The sequence below is a fragment of the Borostomias antarcticus genome (genome assembly GCF_949987555.1).
Source record: "Borostomias antarcticus genome assembly, chromosome: 22".
NCBI lineage: Eukaryota > Metazoa > Chordata > Actinopteri > Stomiiformes > Stomiidae > Borostomias > Borostomias antarcticus.
This window is the reverse complement of record NC_140255.1, coordinates 4,155,728-4,174,809: the sequence shown is the minus strand read 5'-3', so window position 1 is coordinate 4,174,809 and position 19,082 is coordinate 4,155,728. Positions and strand designations below refer to the sequence as shown.

The 19,082-nt window shown below is 44.9% G+C and overlaps 1 protein-coding gene across 1 annotated transcript in view; it reads right to left on the bottom strand.

Annotated features, from left to right (window-relative positions):
* gabra2b (gamma-aminobutyric acid type A receptor subunit alpha2b) overlaps positions 1–19,082 on the bottom strand; it is a gene marked incomplete at its 3' end in the record, with an annotated part of 51,187 nt that overhangs the window by 29,736 nt on the left and 2,369 nt on the right. The window lies entirely within an intron of this gene.

Below are 19,082 nucleotides of genomic sequence, written 5' to 3'. Positions count from 1 at the left end.
TGATTCTTACATTATTATTATTATTATTATTATTATTATTATTATTATTATTATTATTAGGGGCCAGGCAGCCTCAGCTCCCGGTCCCTCTAGTATTTTCAAATATTCTGAATCTGAATCTCCTTCCTAGGAAGTCTGACTTCCCGTGCATGAAAAATCACAAAACTTTGCACATAGATTCAGTCTTATGGCAAAATTCCTCAAGTAGCATTGTGCGCCAATAGGTGGCGCTACAGCAACAATATAAAGTTTAAAACTTTAAAAAATCATAACAAATCCATTGTACGTGCAACCACCACCAAAATGTAGGCCCAAGTGAGCAGAAACCATATGCTGGCAGGAATTATGAGGTCCATCACTTGTTTTTTCTCAAAAACTGTAAAACCTATCAAACCCTACTCCGCCCACATTTTTGGTCAATTGACACCGCAATTGCAACACTGCATCTTCAGACTGTCCTCAACAAATGATCTTTACAGATTTTTTAAATATGTTTTATTGTACACATCACTGTATGTAGCTACTGCAAATACTTGGACAGTAAATCTCCAATGTTCATGAAAAAAAGACAACATTTTCAGGACATGGTAGATGTAGTGTGACATTTTTCTGAATTTTATCTCAAAAACTGAATTTTTGATAGTATTTTGAAGTCCGCCCTCATTTTGTCCCCTCAAACTACTGCTGTTCATACAGTAAAAATACACTACCCACAATCCTATAGTACAACAGCAATGTATCCACTAGTCAGCAACGTTGTTCCAATAGTGTACCCGAGGACTACAACTGGCTAAATTGACTCTGATTGGGAGGAGACCTGCTGTCTTATTATCCATCCATCCATCCATCTTCATCCACTTATCCGGGGTCGGGTCGCGGAGGCAGCAGCTCCAGCAGGGGGCCTCAGACATCCCTTTCCCTAGCAGCATCAACCAACTCTGCCTGGAGAATCTTTAGCCGCTCACAGGCCAGTGCGGAGATGTAGTCCCGCCACCTAGTCCTGGGTCTACCCCGCGGCCGGACACGCCTGGAACACCTCCCTAGGGAGGCGCCCAGGAGGCATCATCACTAGATGCCCGAACCACCTCAACTGGCTTCTTTCGACACAAAGGAGCAGCGGCTCTACTCCGAGTCTCTCCCAGATGACTGAACTTCTCACCCGATCTCTCAGGGAGACCCCAGCCACCCTCCGAAAAAAAAACTCATTTCGGCCGCTTGTATCCGTGATCTCGTTCTTTCGGTCATGACCCATCCTTCATGACCATAGATGAGGGTGGGGACGAAGATAGACCGGTAGATCGAGAGCTTTGCCTTTTGGCTCAGCTCTCTTTTCATCACAACAGTGTGGTAAAGCGACTGCAGAACCGCACCAGCTGCTCTGATTCTCCGGCCAAACTCCCTCTCCATGGTTCCCTCACTCGTGAACAAGACCCCCAGATACTTGAACTCCTTCACTTGGGGTAAGGACTCATCAGGACGACATCATCTGCAAATAGCAGGGATGCGATCCCCAGCTCACCGAACTGCAAACCCACCTCCCCACGGCTACGCCTCGGTATCCTGTCCATGAAAATCACAAACAGGATTGGTGATAAAGCGCAGCCCTGGCGGAGGCCAACCCCCACCGGAAAGGAAGACGACTTACTGCTGAGGACCCGGGCACAGCTCTCGCTCTGGGTGTACAGGGATTGGATGGCCCTAAGTAGGGACCCCCTCACCCTATACTCCCGCATAACCCTCCACAAGACCTCTCGAGGGATCCGGTCGTAAGCCTTCTCCAAGTCCACAAAACACATGTAGACAGGTTGGGCAAACTCCCAAGCCACCTCCAAGATCCTCGCGAGAGTGAAGAGCTGGTCGGTGGTTCCATGACCAGGATGAAATCCGCATTGTTCCTCTTCGATCTGAGGTTCGACTATCGGCCGGACCCTCCTTTCCAGCACCTTGGAGTACACTTTCCCTGGGAGGCTGAGTAATGTGATGCCTCTATAATTGGCACACACCCTCTGGTCCCCTTTTTTGAATATTGGGACCACCACCCCAGTCTGCCACTCCTTTGGCACTGACCCAGACTTCCACGCAATGTTAAAGAGGCGTGTCAACCAAGACAGCCCCTCAATACCCAGCGCCTTCAGCATTTCTGGATGGATCTCATCAGTCCCTGGGGCTTTGCCACTGTGGAGTTGTTTGACTACCTCAGTGACCTCCTCCAAGGAAATTGATGACCCCCCATCATCTTCGGCTCTGCCTCGATCGTAGAGGGTGGATTAGTCGGGTTCAGGAGTTCCTCAAAGTGCTTCTTCCAACGCTCAACAACCTCCTCAGTTGAGGTCAGCAGTGTCGTATCCTTGCTGTATACAGCTTGGATGGTCCCCCGCTTTCCCTTCCTGAGGTGTCTGATGTCTTCCAGAAACACTTTGGTGCCGACCGAAAGTCCTTCTCCATGGTTTCTCCGAACTTCTCCCACACCCGCTGCTTTGCCTTGGTCACGGCTGAAGCCGTAGCCCGCCGGGCCAGTCGATACCCTGCAACTGCTTCTGGGGTCTCCCGGGCTAACATATCCCGGAAGGCCTCCTTCAGCCGGACGGCTTCCCTGACCACCGCTGTCCACCACGGTGTCCGAGGGTTACCGCCCCTTGAGGTACCTATGGCCCTCAGGCCACAGCTCCCAGCCGCAGCTTCAGCAATGGAGGCTTTGAACACCGACCACTCATGCTCAATGTCCCCAACCTCCACAGGGATGCCAGAGAAGCTCCGCCGGAGGTGGCAATTTTATTTATTTTCTTATATATTTCCTTTCTTATTTTCTCAGAATGCACCAGAATGCTTGATTTACATGTGAAAATCACACAAAAAATCTTCTGGGGGGGGGGATGCCCCCCCAGGGGTTTGGTTTCCAAACCTTCGGCCCTACCTACTATTTTTTTCACCAGCCGCCACTGGGTGTAGCATAAGTCAACTTAGAACCCATCAAAGAGACATGGACACTGGGCTAGTGCCCTTCTACCCCTCCCAGAGACATGGACACTGGGCTAGTGCCCTTCTACCCCTCCCAGATGCATGGACACTGGGCTAGTGCCCTACCTCTTCCAGAAGCATGGACACTGGGCTTGTGCCTGTCTTTTCTACCCCTCAGAGGAATGAACACTGGACTTAATTTCTGTATATAGTTTTGTAACTTATGTCTTCTGTTATTGTCTGTAATGGCTGATTGAAAAATAAAAAAGGTAAGTACACAAGTATGTTCAGTTGTGTTCATACATGACCACCTTTATAAACACCACAATCAGTTACACCAACAAAAAGCTTACTGGTGCAAGTGTGCTATATTTATAATGAGGAGTGAGTTTAACCATTTCAACTCGATTACACCAACAAAATGCAGAGCATCTCAGAGCACCCTTTCTAGTTTTAATGATATTTTTAATTTGTAGCTGTTACTGTTTCTTCATCTTGTTTATATCTCTTCATCTGACCAGTCTTCTGTCTGCTTACTGTACATCTCAATCAGTCCCACCTGTGGTCTATCCAATCAATTTAGTTAATCAGTGATCGATGCTCAGTCCAGAGTCCCACAACTCATTCCCATCACAGTAGGCCTACTAATATGTTCATGCAGGATTCCTATGGTGTAAAATATCTAGCTGTGATATTTATACTTTTATTAGGTCAAACTGCCAGCTTCTCACTTGCCTCAACAAGTACCTGAACTTCCTTTGGTGTCTATGGTTGTGAGTTCAAGCCCCAGGTGGTGCAGAATAAACATGCTAATGCATCAGGCATTGTACTGTTTGTACTTCAGACACATGATTTTAAAGATTTTTTTTTAATTGAAGAAGTTTTCAATAATCAGGGTCCGGGCAGACACCCTTATGTATTTGTCATTTATCTCCTCCTTCCTTTTCCTCCTCAAAATGCCCGACCCCGATCCAGTGCTGAACATTATTATTATTATTATTATTATCATTATAATTATTATTGCCTCTCAAAATCCAACCCTAACGTCCTCGTCTTGAGAGGTGGAAACAGCTAAAGCTGGCCAATAGGACAATGGTAAAACTCATGGGCCAATCACCCGTGAGTGGATCACAATGATTACAGAAACATTGAAGAAAAGTAAGAAACCCTACAACCTGGGAGATGAAGCCTCTGCAAGAAAAAAAGCTAAAGAGATTATGAAGACGCACACCGAAAACCATACGGAGAGGGCGCGTTGGAACCTTCTATCCCCTAGGCAGCCTACCAACATCGCCACCTGGAACATCAGGACCATGTACACAGCAGGAAAGACGTCAGTCATTGCAGATGAGATGAGGAGATACAAGATCTCTATCCTCGGCCTGTGCGAAACTAGATGGCTCCAGACAGGCGAAGCCAAACTGGCCAGCGGCGAGTCCATATTCTACTCTGGACACCCTGATGAAAAAGCACCACACACAGAGGGAGTAGCACTAATGCTCTCCAAAGAAGCTCAGAGGGCCCTCATCACCTGGGAGCCCATCAATTCAAGGATTATCAATGCAAGATTCCAAACCACCCATAAAAGAACCAACCTTCAAGTCATACAGTGCTATGCATCTACCAACAACACTGATGAGGAAATAAAGGACAATTTCTACAACCAGCTACAACATCTACTCCAGGCCAGGAAAGAAAAATACATCCTCTTGCTCATGGGCGACATGAATGCCAAGGTTGGAGATAACAATAGTGGATACGAGCTGGTGATGGGAAAGCAAGGACTAGGCATCATGAACGAAAATGGGAAGAGATTTGCAGACAACATGCTGATTACAACCTGGTCATAGGAGAGACTGTCTTCCCCCATAAACCCATTCACAAAGCCACCTGGATATCACCTGACCACACTGCCGAAAACCAAATCGACCACATATGCATAAACAGGAAGTTCAGACGCTCTCTCCTAAATGTGCGAGTGAAGAGGGGGGCAGACGCTGGGTCAGACCACCACCTACTGGCTGCAAAACTCCAACTCAAGCTGAAGTGCTGCAACAACCCCCAGAACAACAGAGCAAAGTTCAACACCCAGCTCAGGACATAGGAACAACTGAACTTTATCAAACCACCCTACAGAACAGGTTCCAAGCCCTGCAAGAACTCCACACTCCGATGGAAGAGCACTGAAACAACGTGAAAAACATATGGAAGGAGACATGTCTGGAAGTGGTCGGGAAAAAGAAAACAAACCACAAACCCTGGGTATCAACAGAAACACTGAAAAGAATAGAAGAAATGAGGGTAAAAAAGGATTTACTAAACCAATGAAAAACCAGAGCAAAAAAGGCAGCAGCCCACAGAGATTACCAAGTAGCAAACAAGGAGGTGAAGAAAAGCACTAGACGTGACAAAAAGAATTACATCGAGGCATTGGCACAAAAAGCAGAGGAAGCAGCTGGAAAAAACAACCTCAAGGAACTCTACATGACCACCAAGAAACTTACCGGAAAGTTTAGGCGGTCAAACACACACATCCGTGATAAACAGGGAAGACTCCTCACCACCAAGGAAGAACAACACCAAAGGTGGACAGAGCACTTTAGAGAGTTGCTCAACAGACCCCCCCCTGTTCATGAGGTAGAGATTCCACCAGCCGCACACGTGCTTGAGATCACCTGTGCCCCCCCAAATAGATCTGAGGTAAAGAAGGCCATAAAGTCACTACGGCGTGGCAAGGCGGCAGGGCCAGATGACATCCCAGCAGAAGCTTTACAGGCTGATGTTGAAACCTCCACCACCATGCTACACCAGCTGATCAAGAAAATATGGGAGAAAGAGGGAAATGTACCAGCTGACTGGAAGGACGGGCTCATTGCTACTATACCCAAGAAAGGAGACCTCAGGGATTGTAACAACTACAGAGGGATCATGTTGCTATCAACAACAGGCAAAGTGCTCAATCGCATTATCTTAGAGAGACTGTGAAAGGGGGTCGATGATGAGCTAAGAGAAAACCAACCCGGTTTCAGGAACGAAAGATCATGCAGTGATCAAATTGCTACCCTCAGGATCATCATCGAACAATCCATAGAATGGCACACACCTGTCTATGTCAATTTCATTGGCATTTGACAGTGTTGACCGCGAGTTGCTAAGGAAGCTAATGGCACACTATGGAATACCCCCCAAATACATAAACATCATCAAGAGCACATATCAGGGTATGCAATGCCAAGTGCTCCACCAGGGATGTGTGCAAGATAAAATCGACGTGCTCACTGGAGTAAAACAGGGCTGCCTACTTTCCCCTTTCCTCTTCCTCCTATGTATTGACTGGATCACGAAACAACCAACCCACAATAAAAAGACTGGTATCCAGTGGAGTCTGACAGAACAACTTGAGGACCTCGACTTTGCGGATGACATTGCACTACTCTCACACAACCGACAACAGATGCAGGACAAATCCCAACTGCTAGAAACAACTGCAACCGGGCTTGGACTCAAAATAAATGGATCAAAGACTAAAATCCTGCGGATCAACAACAAAAGCATGAACCCTATAACCATCAGGGACCAGACTTTGGATGAGATCGACAAATTCACATACCTGGGAAGTGTAATCGCTGTGGACGGCGGGACAGAAGAGGACGTGAAGACAAGAACAGAGAAAGCAAGAGCAACTTTCAACATGCTAAAAAGGATTTGGAAAACGAAAAACATCTCACTCAATACTAAGCTCAAAATCGTCAACTCCAACGTTAAGACCGTACTGTTGTATGGATCCGAAACCTGGAGGACCACCAATGACATCACCAATAAACTGCAAACTTTCATCAACCGCTGCTTAAGACGCATCCTCGGGATCTTCTGGCCGAACCAAATTAACAACATTGACCTGTGGGAACGCACCAAACAAGAAACCGTGGAGGTCCAGCTGATGAGGAGAAAGTGGAGCTGGATTGGCCGCACACTTAGAAGAAACAAAACGGCAATAACCAAACAGGCATTAAAATGGAACCCACGGGGCAAACGAGGCAGAGGAAGGCCCAAAAACACCTGGAGAAGGAGCACAGAGCAAGAAGTAAAGAAGAAGGGACCGACGTGGAAACAGCGGGAGAAGATGGCCCAAGACAGACGAGGGTGGAAACGATTCATCAATGGCCTATGTTCCGAAAGGAATATAAAGGCCTAAGTAAGTAAGTCATTATTATTATTATTATTATTATTATTATTATTATTATTATTATTATTATTATTATTATTATTATTACATGAATAGGTCAATTGACAATGAGATCAGTTGCTTAGTGCTACTATGCTGCTTGAGGATAGTAGATTGATTTGATTTTCAGTTTGGATGATGAGCTTTTCTCACCCAATGGAGCATATTTATTTCAGACCATTACATGTGAATTTAGTGGAAACCACTCAGCATTTACTCTACTTGCAATTATGCATGAATGTGTGACAGAGATGGTTAGGAACTACACTCCCCCACATCAGACTGTCCTGCCCCAGGTGTTGCCACTGGACCAAATCACTGTAAAATGATGCAATAACTTTACTTACTGTAAGAAAAGTGATGAAACCTGTTTCCTTGGGAAAATTTAGAGGAACTTATTTGTGAGAAGAATCAAGTTAACTAAGTTCAGTAAACTAATTTGAAATGTGCTTTAGAACTTCACCATAAAAGTAGAACAAACTCAAAATGGGAAATGTTAACCAAGCAGCAAAAATTAAGTCAGATGAACAGGGCATCATATTTTACAGTGAGGCAGAGGCCTGGGCAGGGATGAAGGTTGGAATCACTGCCAGAGACATTGTTGGTACTGTATGTCCCAACTGCTGCCTTTGTTAGCTACTCTGCATTCTGTGTCAAATGTCATGGCATGATAATATTGAAAGCTCAATACATGCTTACTGCATTATAGGCTACCTGATAACAACAACCGCACCCAAACAAAATGCTTTGTCTGCAGTGTACCAGCTTCATTACATGCTGCACCTCTCTCATACGCTTGGTCAAAAGCTTTCAGGCTTTACTATCTGCCGTGCGTTGTAAACCACACACTCACTTACATGTATTCTAAAGAACCTCTCATTAGACTCAATCAAGTGCGCTCATGCAAAGCCAGCCAGCCCACCTCTCCCCACTCTAACAAATGGCACACACAAGCGTATAATGGATATGCTCAGTTATTTATGAACTAGAGTATGTCCGGAGGAACCGTTGGCTGGTGGGTTATAGGGTGCGGCACAATACTTTTAGCAACACATACTTCTGATTTCATTTAAAATCACATACTTCTGATTTCATTTAAAATCACATACTTCTGATTTCATTTAAAATCACATACTTCTGATTTCATTTTAAATTACTTTATTTTTTTTTATTTTTATATGTAAACCCAGCAAAGTTCCTTCCTCTTACAGAATATGTTTACTGCATAATAATTTACTGTGAAAGAATAATGCAGTAATTGCATACTGCAAGTGACAGCACTGGATGGGTAGTGACCTTCACCAGAGAATACTGTAGGTATAAATCAGGGACTCGTGGTTTTAAAATTGGAGTGCAGACTGGGATACAGTCAGATTGTGATACTGCAGATCCATTTATATAAACTATACATTTGTGGAATTATGTGGGTGGAAATCCACAATACTAAAGTAAACAATAGTGAAATCCAGCAGAAGACCTGTGTATGCCCTTTATGAAATGGTCATCAAAATCAAGAACAGAAATAATTAGGAGTGATGCATACTGTACTACAATATAAGTATAAAAGCAGCAGCCCTTGGGGACAAAGTCCTTGTTTACTATTTAAGAACCAGAGTGCTTTTGATGCCTGAGGATGTGAACCTGCTTATTTATAGTAATAAGGAATGTGCTGTCATATTTGTGCATTTGTTGGGCTCTGATGGACCTACTCACGTGCTTAAGTAGTTAAAGCAAACTAAATTAATATAATAACAGAAAAGATGATTAAATGCAAAGGACTACATAGAAGATGTTTTAAACTTGCAGATGATGTACTGTTATATATCATTCATACAAAATATTATTAGGATGATCTGTAAAACTGTTACTGATCAAGCCCTCCCCAAAATACAGTATCTATAACGCATATGGTTATTTGTCTATAGGCCTTATTTGCTGGAATGCTTTTGTTGATAAGTTGTGTCATCACAAAACCTGCAAGTCCCTCCTACTGCCGCCGTAGACAGTGTTATCCTACTTTATCACAGTAGACGGCGTCATCCAACTATCACCATAGACAGCGTCATCCTACTGGGTCATCATAGCAACCATTGATGTTGAAGTGTATCAACAGCTTCCTTCTACTGTACCAAATGGTGTAAACTCAAGTAAAAGTGGGAGAGAAGATTCTGTTCATATATTACTGTATAATCAATCCAGCTGACTTGGATGTTTATACAGTTTGTAGCCAACATTTGTTCTTCATAGACTAACTACAATAGGAGTGAAAATAGCTCTGCCAAGATGTAAATGCGCAATGCAGCCTCCTGCTTACCAACATGACTGGATTTGAGTGAGCCATTAACCATGCCATTCATGACGCCTCATTTCGGTCAATGCAGGCAAAATGCACAGTAGATAATAGACTAAAGGTACAGTTGTGAAACGTGTCCAAATGTGCAAAGTTCCATGCACCAGCTGAGCTAATTGCAGGTAGGCCTACCTATTTTTGTGTGTGCCTATTTTCGTTTGGCCTCATGTTCTGTTTCACTCAATTTAATAAGATATATGATTATGGAATAGCCAGCCTTCATTCTAGTGGTCTCTTTTTTTTAAGTAGGTTACACATATTTGTACATTCGAGGGCCTATGATTTGTCTAATAACTTTAGATGTTCTTCAGCACTAGGTATGTATTACTCCCAAAATTTGAATATGATTCATGAGCTCATACAACCATATAATATTATGTGGCAAATGCAATGCAATGCCTGCCCTTAAAACTAGCTAGCTAAGATAGCTGCAGACAAGGTAATCCAGCACAAATTGGTGCATAGAAAATTCACCAGAATGCATTCACCATAATGCATGCAAGTGTTTCGCTCAACATTTCCTGGGGGAGGACCCCCAGACCCCATGCTTAATGTGTTCTCTCCCATTTTTACACCACCAGCTTCCACAAAGTAGTTCCAACGTCCCTGGTAGAAACCCATTAGCACAGCATAAACATATAATAGATAAGTTGGTCAGTTGTGGTCTACAGCTTCATGCCATATCCGTGCCTTGCTCAAACATAGGTAAAAATAATACAGCCGCTGCTTCCATCTAGCAGCCAAAACACTTGATTCGCGCCAAGGTATGTGTATCATGTGATTCAAGAAAAGTAGTGTTGTACACAAAGAAGGGCATATATTTGTGAGTGCTTTTCAGGGTGGGTGAAAAGGTCCAGCAACTTTGATGACACAACACTGAGTGCAAAAACAGCTAACAACAACAACAACAACAACAACAACAACACAGTTTTACTATCAACTCGCTAACAAACGATTGCAAAACTAGCTAAAAACAGTTTTACTACTAGCTAGCCCCGTATGTGACACTATATGTATTCCGCTTCACTAATATAGCATCACACCTCCTTCCCATAGGAGAAAAGAGGTAAATGGTATTTAATATCATATAAATGATATTTTTCAGTCAGGTTTTCACCCTAATCATAGCATAGAGACAGCATTGGTCAAGGTTGTCAACAATCACAGAATCAATGGTGACTCGAAAAAAGCTCTTTGTCCTTGGCCTCCTGGACCTGAGTGCAGTGTTTTACATGGTGGATCATAATATTCTTGTTAGAAGACTTGAAAACCGTGTCGGCCTTCCCAGTCCAGTCCTTGACTGGTTCACGACTTATCAACTGTCCGAGAGCTTTCCATCGCCCTTGGTGATCACAGCTCCAAAAACAAAGATGACATGTGGGTGGGATCAATTCTAGGGCCCTTACTTTTGAGTCTGTAGGACATGTTACCCATACGTGATGCCGTGACAAGGAACATTAGCTAGCCTATCTATGCTGATGACACCCAGCTCTACATTTCTGTGACACCCCTCGACTACAGCTGCAGTTAACCGTTTGATAGAATGTATTGCTGATATACAAATGTGTCGATATCACAGAACCTCCTCCAGTTAAACCAAGCCAAAACTGAAGTATTGATCATTGGTGAAAAAGGTGAAAGAGAGCGACTATCGATGCACTTAAAAACACTGACACTGAATACCAAATGCCAGGCCAGAAACTTTGTTGTGTTGGACTCTGATCTTAGCTTTGAGGCCCATATAAAGTATGTGACAAGAACCTCATTTTATCATCTAAGAAACATTGCCATGGTGAAACCTTTCCTATCCCAGACTGATACTGAAAGACTAATACGTGCTTTTATTACTAGCAGGTTGGATTATTGTAATGCTCTCCTGTCTGGCCTACAGAAAAAAAAGGATTAGTCAACTCCAACTGATTCAAAATGCTGCAGCACATGTTCTTACAAACACCAGAAGGATAGTTCAAATCACACCAGTTTTAAAATCACTATACTGGTTACCTGTCAGTTTTAGAATAGATATTTTATTAGTCTTTAAATCCATACATGATCATGCACCTAAATACATGCCAGACATGTATATAAAACGTACACCGAGTAGGTCCCTCAGGTCCTCTGGCACTGAGTTTTTAATGGTTCCTAGAGCCAGGACTAAGAGGCATGGGGAGGCAGTTTTCAGTTCTTACTGTATGCCCCCAGGCTTTAGAACACCCTGCCAGAGGACCTGAGAATGTCTGAGACCGTGGTAACTTTAAAGTAAGATCTTAAAACATACATTTTTAATATTGCTTTTACCATGTAGCTTTGCTTGTGTTAATATCTTAAAGGACATGTTTGGAATTTAGCATTATAAGCCATGTTATAAGGTTATTTACGATCATATACAATGGACGATGTCAAAGTTTAGTCAAACGGTGCACTCTTGAGATAGGTAGCTAGTCACAGCGTACTCAAGCACCATCCATGTCAACACAGGGGTCATGGGCCAGTTGCACCACGTCTTACTAAGTACAAACTAACCCTAGTTAGTTGTAGGTAGGCTAGTAGAACCCTCACTTTACCTCGGAATCGCCATTGATTACTGGGCTAGCAATACAATTCATGTAGAGTTTGTGTACATAGGCTATAGCTAAATCTGATCATGTCAAAATTATTTTTTCCTTTTTCCACAAAAGGGTGTATTGACTTGAGTCACCGGGGAGGCTCCGCTGTTGCAGCGAGCCTGTCGAGGAGCAGGTGGTTAGGCTCCACGGCCCAACAGGCGAGACGTAATGTGGTTCCTGTGCGGCGGAGGCCAGCGGGCTGGATGCCTGCGAGGACGGGAAGGTTGTCCACAGGAGTGGGACGCAGGCATCCTGTCACGAAAAGCAAGGCTTCGTTGATAGGCAGATTGATGGGGCCGGTGTGAGCGCTGCGGCACCACACCGGTACGCAGTATTCACTGGTTGAGTAGACCAGGGATAGGACTGCCGTACGCAATGTTTTTGCGCCAGCGCCCCAGCCTGATTACACCAGTCGCCTCATCAATGCCCCACGAGGCCGCCGACACCGTCTTTGCCTCGCTGAGCTTCCAGAGGTATGCCGCTAGTGTCCGTCTCTCGTGGTTCAAGGTCTCCTCCACGACCTGCCAGTCTCCAGCTGAGTACACCAGCACAAGGTCGTCTGCGTAGGCATACTTCCTGGAGACTGTGTTCGGCAGGTTGTAGGTGTAAATGTTATAAAGGGGGGGGGCAGGACTGATCCCTGGGGGACGCCGTTCTTAAGGCATCGCAATCTGCATCGCTGTCCGCTACTGGTGGTGAGGGTAAAGCTGTGATTTCGGACAAGCTCCATGGTCATGCTGACCATGTGCCTGTCCGGCAGCAGCGGAGCAGCTTGCAGGTGAGGCTGCGGTGCCATGCGGTGTCATAGGCAGTCGTCAGGTCTATAAAAATGACCCTGGCCTTCTTTTGGGCCGAAAAAGCTGTCCTCAATGTCTTGAGTCATCAAAGTGACTTGATCTACTTCATCTCCCACGTCGGAACCCAGCCTGCTCCTGTGGGAGCAGTGGGTCGATGATTTGGTTCGACGCGGGCGTAGATGAGACGCTCGAGGATCCTGAAGGGGATACCAGAGAGATGGGGCGGTAACTCTTGGGTTCCCCTTCAGGACAGCCTGTACTGTAAGTGTTCTGTTGACTTTCAATGTCTTTTATTATTGTGTTATTAAGCTCTGCGTTGTGTTTTGATTTCAATAAAAGACGGCACCCCAAACTCACGAAATACCACACAGTCCAGTGTCTCCTTTTCAGGTGTATTCCAAATTAATCTCTCCATCACAAGATTTGAGGGACAAGCAAAAGCTGTTTATTCCAGAAGGTTTAACATACAAAAGACAATGGCATGTAGTCTAGTGTACAATTGACCTCTCTGTATGCTGTCTGGACTCTAATCAAGATCATGACTTACGCCAAACTGGTGTAACCCAGTCCAGATGTGGACACAAGGATCAGGCTACTTTATCAGGTTGGACCCAGGAGTGGAGAAACTCGGACGGTGCTGAGTGGGCACACTCCACATTATTGCAATATCTTTGAGTGGGAACTAGGCATGCAAGTGCACAGGGGAATTGCTCAATGCCCGCACGCCTCCGCATTAACAATGGCTGTATTGCATGTGGCACTGAGCTGTAGACCACTGGTCCCCAACCACCGGGACGCGGACCGGTACCGGGCCTCGGCACAGGTGCTACTGGGCCTCGGAAAGTATAGCCTAAAATAAAAAAAATAAAAAAAATAAAAACTTTTTTTTGGGGGGGGTGGGTTAATACATTACATTGAATTGCGTTCAGTCTGTTGGTCATTTTTTCACCAGTAACCACTATCTGTGAACCCCACAACAATTTACAGATTTTTAACTTCCGACCACGAAGTTCCAAATAAAGGAGCACTTCTGAGTTGATCTTGAGCTAGCCACGTTTATATCAGTGTGTTGTTAGGCCTACTTAAACTTATTATTAGGCCTATAATAATAATAATAATAATAACAATAATAATAGGCTCATATGTGTTGACACCAACATAATATGCATGTAATGTGTTTAAATCAGTGTGCTGTTGTTAGGCCTACTTAAACTTATGAAAAAGCGACTACACTACAACGTTATAGGCTCAGAAAATAAAAAGTTTTATGCTACCCCCCGGGCCTCAGAAAATTTGGCTATATGAAACCGGTCCTCGGTGCAAAAAAGGTTGGGGACCCCTGCTGTAGACCACAAGTGGACCAACTTGCCTAACTCATGAGAGGGTGTGGTATATGGTCAATATACCACGGGTTATGCTGCGTTCATAGGCACGAGGCGCAGCCGAGTTATTGCTTTTATACAACGGTTACATCATCGGGAAACATGTATGAGATATACTTATTAGTGAACTCCGCCCAGAAAGGTAGTTCCTAAAACTATCACGTTGCTATGGAGTTTCAAAACGACAAACAATGAGCCCTAGCATCCAAAACTAATGCTCCTGACCTACCTAGCTAGCCATGAACGAAGTGTAGCCTATACCTTTGCAGTGCAAATGCGAGTTGCAAAAGTGCTGACGATAAACCAGAGTGGTAGGCTACAGGACGGATAGAACTCAAAATTGACATTGAATGTTTCCATTTTTCTTGAGGAGAAACTGTAATGCAACCAACAGACGGTCACCGAGTGGAACTAACGTTTTTGCAGGCAGTAAGAATTGGTGCGGTAATATTTCACATAGAACGGTACTCTTAACCAATCGGATTGTGAGGTCGGAACTACCCGTTGTATAATGTGTCATCGTAGGCATCATCCTACTGTCATTGTAGACTGCATCATTTTACTGTGTCATCGTAGTGTCCTCCTACTGTGTCATCATGGTGTCATCCTCCTGTCCTAGACAGTGTCTATATCAACGTCGGGTCCTCTTCCTTTGTCTAACTGTGACTGCTGGCGACACTTGTTTTTGAAGGCGTTACTGGTGATGACTGGGATGTAGTCGGTTCACTTACTCTAGAAAAAATAATGTAGTAAGCTTTCGAAAGTGTCTGCTAAATGACTACAATGGAAAATGTAAACAATGTACAGTATGAACCAGTAGGCTATATACTGCCAGTATCCTCACACAATCTTATATTGTACTGACAAAGGAGAGATCTCATTAGTGATGGGTGTCAGTAAGTGAGAGGATTCCCTTGATACACACTTGAGGTGGTGGGGTTATGTGGCTGTGTGACCCTCTTATCGATCAGTCAGCAACAACTGGTTAAATCATCAGACTCATGACCCCAATACCAGTGGTGCAGCCACGGCTCGTGGACCACATTCCCAAGGGAAACGCATTGATTCTTAAGTAGCCTACAGACACTATATTTACAGGCTATGTTGTCTTAGCTGGGATAAATAGATGGAGACCCTCCTTTCAAAATAAATAGAAACAGTTCCTCAAATGGTATCTTTTTTGGTTGTCTGAGACTTCAGATGAGAAATCAAACACTTGCTGTGAATCAGATTACAGTCCATCATAAATCCATTTTGTGGACAGAGGACCATATTTCTTTACTTCCTTTTGAGTGCACACTTTAGAATGGAAATCAATTTTTATGTCTGTACATACGACTAGCCATGCCCAAGCCAGGGGAAGAACATCCCCCACACGGTAGCTGGGGTTCTGGGCGGACGGCACTCTGAATTTCAATTTCAAATCACACCAAATCCTAAGGGAGGAGCTGAGCTTTAGGGGTGAGGGGCCACCTGCAAATGAGATACAGAACATGGAGGTGAAGGCAGAGGGCTACACATCCTCTCACCATAAAGAACGATTTGGTCTTAGGAAGACATTTATATGTGATGGACTTCATTTCACTCTGTGTTGTTTTCTGTGTCACTCGTTCCCTTGACCCATGTAAAGGGATTGTCCAGGGCGGGACGCTAACCTGTGACATTGCACTTGCAAGTCTGATGTGTTAACAACTATGCCAAGAGAGATATCCCTCTCAGCAGGGTCATTAGCACATCCTTTATACTAGGGGAGTGAGGTTCACTACTCGACAACTACTCTACTGCACTTTAGCCTCCTCGTAAAACCCAACCCACACCACTGGACATCCGGGTCACGGCACTATTGTGACAGACTTCATTACACCCACCCCACACCACTGGACATCCGGGTCACGGCACCATTGTGACAGACTTCATTTCGCTCTGCGTTGTGTCTTTTTGTGTCATTGATTCCTTTGACCCATGCTAAGAGATTGTCCAGGGGCCTCATATATCATTGAGGTACGCCTTCTTTTACATGGTCTTTTCCGCAATTTCAGGCGTACGCCATTTCCCCCCCCCCACAGCGTGATCTATCAAGCCAAAAGGGCGGATATTAAGTCGCCTTTCTACGCGCTTTTGTAGGACACCTCTCAACTTGTCGTACCGATTTAGACAGGTTTTTACACCCTTTTTGAACACAGGGGGAACTGGCGACGCAGGTGGTGCGTCGGTGAATTACAATGTTTGATGGAGAGAATAAGAGCGAAAGTTTATGAACGCACAATCATGTAGGCTAATAGCCCAATTCAGCACAAACATATATCGTAATGCAAGATCGTGTCCTCTAACCGGCTCATTAATGGTCCGATATGGATGTTTCCCAAACTTAACCTATGCGCACACCTAATGCAGGCACTCCATCAAACGGCAATAATTGACCAATTAGATTGTCATTAATATGTGATCATGTGGACCTGTTTGCTGTTTGGTAAGCATATAAATGACAGTCCTCCTGTGCGTAATGCGAGCCTAAATGAATCCGGCGCTACTCGGCCTACTGGCCGAGATAGAACTCCAAAGAGGTGACGGTGATGGCGACTGCACCCACATAAGGGCACCATCAGTGAATGAATACGTCTATGTGAATCGCAAAAATGTGCACACTATAAATACCCAAATCATATGTGACGCCGACATGCTCATCACAAGTGTAGTGGCACGGTGGCCTGGCTCCACGCATGGCTCAATTATCCTGGCGCACAGCAGGGTAGGGCTAGACTGGAGGCAGGCGCTGCGCGTGACGGCTGGCTTGTTGGTGTGTGCATAGCCAAGATACATATTCTTTGTCTTTTTTACTTTAATCTTTATTATCATTTTCCATCCATACAACGACAATACAATAAAACATAAAAACTTACAATAACAGCTTATGGGTACTTCCATCCATGCAGCTTTTTTCTCTTACTCAAATATTACAATTTTAATATTAGTGGTATCATCACACTTCCTTCTATAATCCATCCATTTTTCCCATCTCCCTTCAAACTTTCCTTCCTGCATCCTCAATGCATAAATAAATCTCATAAATCTCCTCCACAACACCCACCACTGCTCCTTGGTTGAAGGTTCCACCTTATACCAAGCCCTCATTATTGTCTTTTTACTAGCAACCAATAGTACTTTCACTAGGTATCTGTCCCCTCCTTGTACATCCTTCTGTTATGTTTGCCAAGATATATATTCAAAGCTGATAAGAATGAGAACCAGTCAAGACCCCACCACAAAATGAGGACCCAAGCCCTCAGCCCCCTCCCCGTCATGAGGGTTACCAGCGGGGCCAAAGGGCCCACACTGAGGTCATGCGCCAGCTATGAAGACACAAACAAGTAAGGTTCACATTTTTACCATTTTATTGTCTGTTGGTGGGTGACTGTGTGAGGTGTGTGAGTGCGTTTGTGAGTGAATGTGTGAGGTCCGTGAGTGTTGTAGTGAGTGAGTGTGAGGTCCGTGACAGCATGTGTGAGGGAATGAAGTGCAGTGAGGATGTGCTGTTGGCTCTGGTGGTGTAGTGTGGTGACCTCCACCAACTGCTGCACAACTGCCCCACAACTGCCCCAATCCCTTCTGCCATGTCCCTCTGGGCCTCTAGGGTCATGAGCCTCCAGCACAGTGTCTGAGAGGAAGCCCAGCCCTCAGGGACCCTTGAGGCAGGGACGCTGGCAGCCGGAGGTGGAGGCGTGGGCGGTGGAGACGGAGGCGCTGGAGATGGCACTGGAGGTGGAGGCCGGCGCGCTGGAGGTGGAGGCACTGGAGGTCGTGGCGCTGGAGGTGGAGGATACAACCGGCGGGGGCACGACCGTCAGGTCAAGGACCACTGCAGACTCCCCCTCCTCTGAGTCCCACCCCACGTCAGAGTCTGGAGAAACAATTTCAGTCATTTTCTTTGAGTTTGTCTGTACACTTTATTATGCATTAATCATGCATTGGCAGTCAAATAAATGCTGTGATTTACCGGGTGATTTAGATGAGAGTCTTAATTTCCCAGAGGGGAAAATGTTTAATGTGGTCTAACATTATGAAGTGGTCATCTGTGTTATCGTTCCCTGTTTTTGGTCCTAAATCAATCATAGCCTACCACAGAATGTTTGCTTTCCTCACAGCCACATAATACAGAATGTCCGTGTAGCCTACGCCAAATACAGGATGCACGAAACGTACAGTAGGCTACCTAAACTGTAGGAGCAATCAGACAAATGTAGGCTAGTACAAATAGCTTACCTTCCGAAGATGATTTGTTTCCTCGCGTGGACCTCACCAATAAGCACATGCACCTCCGTCTCCGAAAAGTTTCTCTTCTTTCCGCGTTTTTCCATAAACGTAATTGTCTTGCCTTTGCTCCACGCTATATTATGTCGGTTCCTTCCGGGTATCCACGTTGTGCGCTGTCATAGTTTTTGACCATATATGGTTGAATTTGGGCGTGGAGAGGGCGGAACACGAGGCGCGTGCACGTCCGCTGTCTTCTACGAGACCGTCGGATTTTTCTTTGAGGAATCGGCGCAGCAGCGTGTACGCCATGTTTGATACCTGTAGATCCGAAAAGCGTGTAAATATTCTCGTTGTACGCGGCAGTCCGCCCTTTTCTCGTTTTCGTCGTACGCCCTCTTTTACACCTGAATTTACACGCTCTTTGATATATGAGGCCCCAGGACGGGACGCGAACCTGCAACATTGCGCTTGCAAGTCTGATGTGCTAACAACAAGAGAGATAATAATAATAAT